This window comes from Cupressus sempervirens, chromosome 11 (genome assembly GCF_028749045.1).
Source record: "Cupressus sempervirens isolate cs-2001-9-10 chromosome 11, ASM2874904v1, whole genome shotgun sequence".
Taxonomy (NCBI): domain Eukaryota; kingdom Viridiplantae; phylum Streptophyta; class Pinopsida; order Cupressales; family Cupressaceae; genus Cupressus; species Cupressus sempervirens.
Window position 1 is genome coordinate 141,488,307 of NC_143128.1, and position 11,370 is coordinate 141,499,676.

The 11,370-nt window shown below is 33.0% G+C and overlaps 1 pseudogene; it reads right to left on the reverse strand.

Annotated features, from left to right (window-relative positions):
- Positions 1-6,061: 6,061 nt before the first annotated feature.
- On the reverse strand, positions 6,062-9,998 carry LOC149528602 (protein CTR9 homolog pseudogene; annotated as a pseudogene).
- Positions 9,999-11,370: the final 1,372 nt, after the last annotated feature.

Below are 11,370 nucleotides of genomic sequence, written 5' to 3' on the forward strand. Positions count from 1 at the left end.
AAGGTCAATGAAAGGAATCCATAGTGTAATTCCTCTCTTGAAAACTAAATCCTTTTAAGGATCCACTCCAAGGTTTAGTATTTGTCTTGTGACGTACCAAAATCTGCTCAGTAGAAGATAAATGTGAGTGTTCACAAGGAGGCCTTTGTTGGTTCTAAAAACTTTTTTATCTTGGAATTGAAGTAAAATTTGTTCGTTATCTCAAAAAATCACACCAAAAGAACAATATTTTTGTATTGTTTTGTTTTTCAATGTATGCAATTCTAATAATGCAGCTAGTATGAGGTCCTACTCTAACAAGGGGTTAGCAAAGAAAATAATTAAATTGAAAGAAAATAACATGAAATCAAATGAATTTGAAATTGAAATTCGTAAACGGACATAAGCTACAGGACACAACACGCTGTGAGTTAAACCTTCAAAGAAATTGGCAGGAAACCAATGAAAATAGGAGCAGCGCTTCCTAGAATCCACTGATGCAATCGTTGGTGAGAATCTTTAACAAATCGAATGATGTTTCAATCTTCATCAAATTGCAAGGCCATGGAAAGTGCGCTCATGTGAGACAAAAATTTATGGAGACATAATCGAGTGATCTCTTCTCAAGCTCGTTACGTCAGCAGAATTTATATATCTATAGTGAACACCAAAACTAAAAGATCGCACATCTAGAAATAATGCAATAAACCTTTGGCTCAATCACAATCTCATGAATAAAATCCACAAAACAATGACACATTCAAGCAAGAATAAATACACTTTGAATGCTAGCACCAAAAGCATAATTTTATTGCATAATAACGGTGGCCTTTCTTACATTTTACAATGGAGTATTTATAAGAAATCATCTCCTCAATTTGTGTTGAGAGTTAGAGATATATTGATGCAATAAAATGCTTTTAAAACATTTAAACAAACTAAATATATAAAAATTGACAATCTCATTGGCGCTTAGAGGGACTCCATCCATATTTTACTCATTATTTGGATGCATGAGCCCTTTACATGTCAAAAACAATGAAAGCATGAGAGAGAAAGTAGGAGGAAGCCATCAATCAAAGTGGAAGTGCATGGAGGCATCAAAATGGAAAATGGCCCTTCACTAGGCATGTGTCAGAGTTAACTTGCCATCAGAATGCACTCTCGATGTATGGAAAGTGCTATTTTTGGAACTGGCAGTCAACTATTGACGCACCTTTGAATTGTAGAGCTACAAACCTGCATAGCTGCGGATCTCAAAAATGTGAAGCTGCAGACTTACATACCTGCGGAGCTTAAAAATGTAGAGTTGCAAACCTGCGTACCTGCGCACCTCGATAGCTCAAATCACCAAAATATCAAAGTTGTTAATTTTGAAAATATTTTTTAGGTTTTTCTTAAATGGGGTTTTAGATCACTTTTTGTATATATTCTTTGCCCATTTTTGATGATTTATACCCTCTTTATAGCCAATCACTTCCATAAACTTAAACTGCTTCTGCTTCTTCAATCTAAAATCCCAAGGCACCTACATTGAATCTTGTCATTAATAGCTGCATAAGATGAGAAACTTATTCCACTTCATGTGTCCAACCTCTGTATCTTTGACCTCTATATTCTGTACAACTATCCTATCCTTCCTGGTGAGAAATCAAGTGATCTAGATGATCAAATGTTTGAAACTTTTTCATATTTTTTCACAAATTTTTTCTAGGCATTTTTAAAATGGCTTTTTCAGAGGACTTCTGCTCAAAATTTCAAGTTGAAACTTTCATCAGTCCCTAAAACTAGGCAACCGAAGGCTCACTGTTTTAGGGACTTGTTGGTAAACATATTGTTCTTTCCAATGTAACTCTTAAATGCCCAAACCTGTGAGAAATAATTTGATACCAATAGTTGGATAATCTATCATGAGGTTGATAGATTTCCTTTGAATTGAAAGGCACAACTCCCTTATCAATGATATTCAATGAATTTATTTGTTCCTGAACTAATTGGGTATTTTCTTAACCCAAGAATGGAAGAGGAAAACCAAGCCAGCCCTAGAAAGAACTAACTCAGGTAGAGAATTCAGTTTTACACCTAGCCAAACCCAGGAATTCACACTTCCTATGACTCCCCGACATTGGTAATGCAATGTGAATGCTATGTATGCAAATGCATTGGAAAATGAAAAGAAAGAGAGTGTTAAATAATCCCAATTCTTGTAATAGGAACTTCTGCAAATACTCTAATCTACAACCCATTCATTATTCAACACAAGATGGAAGATGATGCCCAAAATTGAAAATAACAATACTCTCATTGATAATAATCAAAGGAAAAATACTAAATGCTCTGATTTAGAATAAAACTCCTGTTGCTTTGAACATCACAAATAAGAATATTTAGATTTTATTTGCTCACAACTTATGCTCAATCTATTACAAAATCTCGAACTCTTAACATGCATAATGAAAATGCAAAACAAATTAAACTAAGTTCCTTCCCCCCACTCCAGCTCTCTGTCTCTTGCAAAAAAAAGGAACCCCTTCAATGGAGAAGGTTTTACAATAAATACATTCTCCAGCAACCATTTGGTTTCTTCCGATGACTTTTCAGTTCTGTAACCGATCTTGTCTCTTTGACTTCTCATATTTTTCCTTTTGAAAACTGATAAGATTATTAACTTTTAAATTTAATAATGATATATATTAACATATTTAAATTATATTTTAATAGTTGACATTTAAATATGTTAAATCAGTATCCAAAATCTTTCCTTCATTGAGTGGACAGCAAAATAAATAGTTCTGCCAGGTAAAAATGGGCCATTTTTTGTGAGGCATATCTTTTTATTCCACTATTGGATTGAGCTCATTTTTGGATATGTTCTTCCAATTACCTTCATCTTGACCAGAGCGATTGGAAAAATAATCAATGAGTCAAAAGATATGAATTTCTGAATTCTACTCTATATGACTACTACAAAATCAGAATTAATAAAATAAAGTTTCTAGCCATTCTTCTTTCAATGCTCTATAATCCATGTCTTCAATCCGCAAAAATGTTATCTTGCATGCTTAAAATGTTAATTCTCTACTAAAATTTGGGAGAAATTCTTTGGAATGCTTATAGTGGAAATCTAATTTTGGTCTTCTCCCTTTTGTGAAAAATTGAACTTTGACTGCGAAAGGTGCAGTGAAAAATGAATTTTCCATTTCCATGTAGTGGGCACAATTTTGATGTAGATTGATTCACAAATTATTTTTTTGGAGTGATCTTTATGTTAGACCCCATATACCTTCATTGTGGATTGAGGTTTTTCTTTTCTCTCTTCATGTGGAAAATTGGACTTTGCCTATGAAAGTCGTAGTGAAAAATGAATTTTCCGCTATGCATTTTTCCTTTTGCTGGAAAATGAAATATTTGCTTCTCCAATGGAAAATTAGAAAATGACTATGAAAGGTGAAACAAAAAATGAGTTTTCCATTACACATTTTTCCTTTGGTGGAAAATCCCAAGTTGACAACTCCATTGTGGAAAATTAGAAAATGACTGTGAAAGTCACAATGGAAAATGAATTTTCCACTATACTTCATTTTTCCTTTGGTGGAAAATCCCAAGTTGACTACTCCAATGCGAAAAATTCAAAAAGTGCTTCTCCATGGTGGAAAAATGAACTTTGACTTCTATTTGCTTCCACATTTGTATATTTGAACCCAAAAATAATTCAATCCTTCATAGAAACTTTGTTAAGCATACTGGGAATAATTTTTGGGAAATTCTTTATGGGAGGTAGCTTTAAAATTTTTTAGAATGGTGTACTGAAAGTGCACCTATAGCTGGCTCTGAATGGGGATTATGTGCTGAAAAGTGCATAAAGAATCCAAAATCTCTAGCAAAAGACAAGTGCCTATCCATTGGGTTACAGAGTCTAAGCACAAAGAAGACCATCGAAGAATTGCTTGCCAGGAGGGCGGAGGGGAGTAAGGAAAAACAAAAACTTAGAAAGTAGGGAACACTAAGCTACGCACACCAAAATTGTGGAAACAAAAGCTTATTTACAAATACAGGTGAGGAGACCTCACCAAAAGAAGAGCAAGTAGGAAGAAACTCACACATGGCCATTAACCGGAAGGGAGAAGTATGAACCTTTCCAAAAAATAAAATTATGCTCCAACAAGTTAAACCAAAAAAATTTCCCCTTGGCAACTTCATCGTAATCAAAACTGAATCCAGAGGTACACTGAAACTATGTCGCCCAGAAATCTCTTCCAAACAACCATCCTTCATCATATATTTCTGATTCATCTATGCCTTCCTACGCATTACTTCTTGCACCATTAATCATTTTTTGTGAGGAAGAAAGGTATAAAGATTCTGAATCTGGAACAAGAACACACTCACCTTCATCTCTTTCTACAACATCATTTTTAATAGAGATTTCAACATCTGAAATAATATTGATAAATTTAGTATACTCAAATGGTTCTAAAAATGATGTTCCATCATATGCACATTTATCATAGTCGATTTGAATAGAACACTAGTGCATTTCACCCTAAATCGCGACCAAAAATTGCGACCAAGTTTTTTAAATGGGTTGGTTGGTCATGTTCTAAAGAAATTTTTTGTTTTTTTAATAACATGCCCGTGTTGGTCGCAATTGCAACAAATTAATTTTGTCGGAATTGCGATACACACAGCAACATAAAACAAAAAAAAAGGGCAAAAATGTAATTCATATTTCATTTGGCGAAGCTACAAGTCTAGTCTCCATCAACATTGGTGCAAGGGAAGATGCGAGTCCGGTCTCCATCAACATTGGTGCGAAGGAAGCAAAAAAGTCAAGTCTCCATCAACATTGGCACAAGGGAAGCAAAAAAGTCTGGTCTCCATAGAAAAGGGCACAAGGGCACGTCTATTACAAATCATTGACGGGTGCATTTGATTATAGAACGTTGTAATAAAACTTTGTTGTGACTTATTGCTATGATTGTAGACTTCCATTTGTGCTTTCTTGAATGTCATCACCCTTTTGTTTTAGCTCTTGTTCTTGCCACCTCCTTCATGCTCTGATCACATGGTATTTTAAAGTTTTTTTTGGGGTTTTTTTTACTAGTTTTTATGATATGTAGTGTATCATCTCATTAGATTCTTCACTCATGCTATGTGAATTTCCACAAACTACTTATTTGGATTATATTCATGATCTCAACTATTAGGGGAAACTCTGCACACTCTATCTTCTCTTGACTGTGTAGGGTTCTAGAATTTTGAATGCTTTTGATCTCCTTAGGGCTTGAAGAGCCTTATCTTTATCAGGTCTCCTTCCTTTGAAATGGATGTTGTCTGAATTGACACTAAGTTTCTTATCAAATGAAATTGGCTACTTTGCATAATTTACACTAATAGAAACATCAACACCAACTACTTGTTACTCTGCAAGGAAAAAGTGAGCATCTTCTGCACCCCTTTCACAACTTTCATGCAATCTTTTGTGTTTGTTACAAAGTGCACTCCACATTTAATGATTCTTCTTGATAGAAGTCCTCTCCTTGTAAAATAACAAGATTTTTCATTCTTGAATAGGGCTTGACTACTATTCTATTTATCCCAAGACTGCCATGTAAAACTCTTTGCCATATACTGACATATTCAGGTTGTATTGTGTTTTTTAATGGACACTTTTAATGGATTTCTACCAAGCCACTACTTTAAGAATATTCTCTCTTTCATCAAGATTACTTTCTAGGATAGTTAATAAAATTTTTATGTCAATACTTCAGTTAGAAATATGCTTTCTTGTTCAGCAACACAAAATCTACCTTGTCTTCATAATTTTGTAAAGTTCGATGATGCTCATCTTGCAAAATCAACCTTGAAATTTTTAAAAATTCATTGAAACATAGTGAATATTCCTTGTTTCTTGTATCATATTTCATTATTCCACAAAGTTTTTCTCATGATCAAATCATACAATTACATAGCCTGAAAATTCCTTAAATCAAATTAGCATACATATAGAAAAAATGCACGGAGATGGCAGGTTGTGAAAGAAATCATATAGGGCTACAACGTGGGCAGCCTGTATTGATCCTTAAAACCTGCCATGTGTATGAGGGCTTGACACTACTGACAATTGGCTAAACACATGGAGCACATTCTTTAATTCAGACACTTCTTGATGAACCTCATCAACAATACGTTTTTGCTTTTGAAGTGTTGAAGTTGAAAACTTCTGCATGGCAACACCAACATCAAAGTGTAACATGTAATTTGAGGGTGCCAAATGTACTGCTCTTAATAATGTTCTTTTACAATCTTGCCACTATTCTTCTTCATAATATGATTGAGCTAAATATAATAAAATTTGGGTGTCAGTGCCAAAATAGAATTTCCTCAAACAATTTTGATACATTTTCACTGCAAGCCCAAACTATCCTTGTGAAAAGTAAACATGTGCTAGATTTACCCACACATCAGGCATCTGAATAAAGATGTTTCCTGCTACAAATTCTTGAACCTATGTGAAAATTTCCTTTACAATATCAAAATGACCCCTTTTGGCTAGCACAATGCTTGCCCCATTTGCAGCATAGACATTTCCAGGTCTCTGAGCCAACACTTTACAATATAGTTCCCTAGCATTATCAAGATGTATTCCCTCTACATCTAGATCCCTCTTCTCATTGCGTGAAGCTGCAAAATAATTCCAATTTCCAAGAGAAATGTCAACATAAGCATCCTTACCATCTGATACATTTTGTGCAGTTTTAATTGTTTCTTTTGCTTTAAGCCAGTCATCTATTTTCAGTTCCAGGTTGCCAAGCATAGTAATCACATTTACTGAGGTTTTATCCACCTTAAGTGCCTCCCTAATCAATTCTAGGCTTAGTTGGATCTCATTTTGAGCCTAGGTCATGGCTGCAAGTCGTAGATATGCATCCACATAATTAGGAAACTTGAACAATATTAGCCTGCACAAAAGATTTGCTTTTTTAGTGTCATGTAGCTGTTCAAACAGCCTAGCAAGATTAAATAGTATGGTATATGAAATATTTTACATATTCAACAATGGATGATCTATATTCCAAGAGATCTTTTGTAGTCAAAATAGAAGTTTGAAAATTGCTGAAAATTTAGTATAAGTTTATGTTGAAAATGGTTCTAATATTTTAAATTGAATTCACGAAATAAAGTTATTTGAGAAAATGTTTTGTAGTCAATATAGAAGTTTGAAACATAGAAAATGTTATTTGTTTTTTATTTGTTTCACAGAAAGATTTTGAAGTCAACAAAAGGAAAATCAAGTGATGAAATTTTGTTCCTCTTATGTTCAATGATATAGTTCTATTATCTTTTTTTTTTTTTTTTTTTTATTGAATATATATCTTAAAATTATTTTAAATAAATCTTAGGTTCAAATTTATTCAATATTTGATTTATTTTTCAAAAATAAGAAATTGTAACCCACTTGAAGATTTTTGTGACATATGACTTCTAAATGATCCATGAGAATTTAACTTATGTCTTGAAAATATTCCAGATTGATTTGATTTACATTATTACATATATACATATATGTTTCTAGAGATATTTAGTTTATTTAAATATGTTGTTGCTTTTGATCTATCTACTGTATAGGTAAAATACTAAAGGTTCACCACACAAAGAGTCTTTTTGATGAAATGATCTATTCACCAAATAAGAAGTATTACCAACGTAGGATGGAATGAATTATTTATTATATCATCCCCAAAATACCTCAATAGGAGACAAGAGGTAGTTGAATCATAAGCTTTCCATTGAGTTCGAGGATATTTTTAGAAAAAAAATATGTATTTTTGGAGAATGGTTAACACTATAAAAAAGATAAGTTATCTAAATAGATTATTGAATTTTTTGTTAGAAAATATCAACTAGGATAAGATTATAAATCAAGGATAACAACAGGATTTGGTATCCTATTTCCAAGATAAAATAGGCTACAAAGAAAGAAAAGTGGTTCACTCATAATATTCTAAAATGCTAATTTGGGTATAAATTGTGTCTTGTTGTCTTTATGGGCTTCATTTGGCTGGTCATTAGCTGAAAAACTAGGAATATATAAAGATCAATTAAATAGGGATAATCATTTATAGTTTTTGTATGAACACATTTAGACTATTTTAAATTAAATATATTGATTTTCCTTTGCATTGAGTTGCTATAATAATTTTGTTTTCTTCAAATTCATATAATAGATTAAATAAAATGTCTCATTATTTCTATATTCACCACTACTTATAGGTGAAAAAAGAACATTCAAGCATTCAAGGACTATTGTGATATTTTTTGTGCAAGCTCACAATGTCCAATAGACTTTCAAACAACCAGAATGCTTCATCCCATGTATGAAAGTTTTCATTTATAAAATAGTTATTCTGTGGTATATGAAATATTTTATATATTCAACAATGAACGATCTATCATTCTCTTGTAACATTTAGCAAATGGTTTGAATACTTGATTTTCTATAATATTTTGTTACTTGTATGCACATTTTTGGGGAGCCAAATGACAAAGATGAGCTTGAAATATTTGAATACATTCCTTTTCATACAAGTGATTATGAACATATGTCAAGATAGATTGAAATATACATATATATTTTTATCGCACACTTATGTAGTGTACACATTTAGATATGTGTAGTTACTTTTAAACATGTTAATCTAGTGTAACTTATAAAATGTCTAATATAAGTCTAGGTTGAAAAAGGTTATAATTTTTTAATGGAATTTGTCAAATAAAGTTATTTCAGAAGATGTTTTTTAGTCAACATAGAAGTTTGAAACATAGAAAATGTTAGTTATTATTATTTTTTGCTTCATAGAAAGATCATGAAGTCAACAAAAGGAAAATTAGGTGATAAAATTTTGTTCCTGGGTAGGGCCACAATAATGGTTCCCACTTTCCATAATAGAAATCAGATGGAAAGTGGGGAAGCTAAATTTTAGGGGATTCAAATGAAGCCAAATCTTTGAATGAAGGTCCCAAGGGGCTTCACTCGAAGCCTCCATGCCGATATTGGTGTGGGGGCTTTGAATGAATCTTAGGGCTTCATTCGAATCTAACATGCATACCTCATTCATACTCCTAATAATCGATCGGAAAAGCTTTTAAATCCAACATTTTTTCTTTTTTGTCCCATGGTTTCATGTAAGAGTTGGTGGACTAGGGCGCTAAGAGTTAAGTCAGTAACATCAAACCTTGCATCAATATCTCCGTCTATGATGCAGGAGCACCTATTCATTAGATTTCTCATGGATAAATTCATATTTTAAATTATATTTAAATAGTATTTAAAAAGCAACTCAATTTAAATAGTGTTGTCACTTTATCCCACCGCAACTCAAGTGAAACACCTTCTTCTTCTAGTCGATGGAAGAATTCCATATCCTTTAAACACACAGGAAAAACTTTAGAATTGATACTGGGGCATTTATTGATGAATTCAAACCAAACGCCATTTCCTAATGCCTCCATGAAAGTTTGCTGAGCCAACTCTAGTTCATCACGCTCAAAATGAAGAACCCCAATGTTGTTTAACAATTCAATGGGTACATCTTCTTTTCTCTTCTTCAAAAGAGACTTTGTTGTGTTAAGAGAATCTAAGGCTGCATTGGGGTCTGATGATATCAATAACTCACCCATCTTAATAAAGGAATGAGCATCACATGGATCTATGCGAGTTGCCTTTCTTAGAATTTCCAAAGCCTTCTCTCACTACCCTTGTTGAGCATATATATGGCCTACTGCTTTCAAGATCTCACAGTTCTCATTGTGAACCTCTAGAACCTTTTCAAAATTTGAGAGAGAACTCTTAAGATCTCCCAATTTCATTTAACCTGTCCTAACCCAAAGTATGGCAACACAAAATCCTATGGCTTCTGGCTTTCCTTGACTGATGCCATGTAGTAGTAGCCAACAATTTCATAATCACCTTTGCTATGATAAGATCTTGCAAGATTATAATATGAATGAGATTTCATGAGAGGGTGGTCTATCAACACAAGAGCTATCTCAATCAACTGTTCATTTGGATCTCCACATTGCTAATCACTTGGATCAATGCTTTTCTCTTTCTTCACAAAATAGGTTTGGTCTCAGAGTTCAACAAGTCAAGAAAGTGAACCATTTAGGTTAGTGCCTCCCCTCCCAAATGATTTCCTCAAAATCAATATAGATGGGTTTTCAAGGAGTAATCCACGTCCAACAGGAATGGGTGGTACTAGTAGTGGAACTTTAAGCCCTATTTAGTTTTTCTTTTCTACTTCCTTAAGTACTCATTCTAAAAATTAGATGGAAGCTTGGGCTATTCTCTATACTCTTGAGAAAGCCTGTGTATTGGTCTGGAAAATGATTTTTGCAAGATGGACTATGATTCTTGTCACCCTTTTGAATAGTGGAAATTTTCTAGATTGCTTTTAAAGGCTAGCCCTGGTGGCTATGTTGATGTACAATTTAATATGTTTGAGAATGAATATGAACCTTTTTGTTAATATGATTCTAGATGTTAAGTAGTTAGCTATAGATGCGCCCTTATGTGTGATCTTTTTTCTTAAATCAATATAAAAAGGTGTGGCCCCTTAGGCCACAATTTACGTGGAAATGAAAAAATGTAAAATAAACATAGATATGAGATAAGAAAAATAATAAACAGTGGAATAATAACAAAAGCAATAGCCATTTCTAAAGTCTACCCTTCTCATACTTTGTCACTTGCATAAGCTCAGAAGAAGAGATGCTATAAGCCCTAGAAAAGACATAGCTGTTGAACCTAGGAATTCTCATAAAAATTTTCAATGTGGAAACCGTTTCTCATCATGCATCTGAAAAATAAGTCTCGCCGTAGATTTTTCTTAAAATCACAGTCAATGAATTTAAGGCTATAAGAAAAAATATGCCTACCAAATATGACACTTTGGGTTTCAACATTGAAACTAAAAAGAATCAACCTACATTGGACAAAACAATTTAAACAAATTGAAATGGAGTACCCAAATCGGGAATTGCTAAATGTCTTAATCAACTAGTTTTTATGCTCTGTAGTAACGACCTAGTATTTATACCAATCATGCTAATTTTTGTGGAATATGTATCATAAATATTGCCTCAAATCCTTAGCTTACCCTATAGGCCCTGAATCTGTCCAATTTGCAAGTACTAACTAGAATTCAAAACCAATATCTTGATGTATTTGATAGATCATTGTTAATTGTCTGATTTCTCTTTATTATCATTTATTGAAGGATTGATGGGTGGATGCTTAACCAATTGATGTCTTAATTATAAATATTTAAATGATTGGATGCTAGAATGCTTGATACTCGAATAGTTGATATTTGCCTATATAAGTGACTG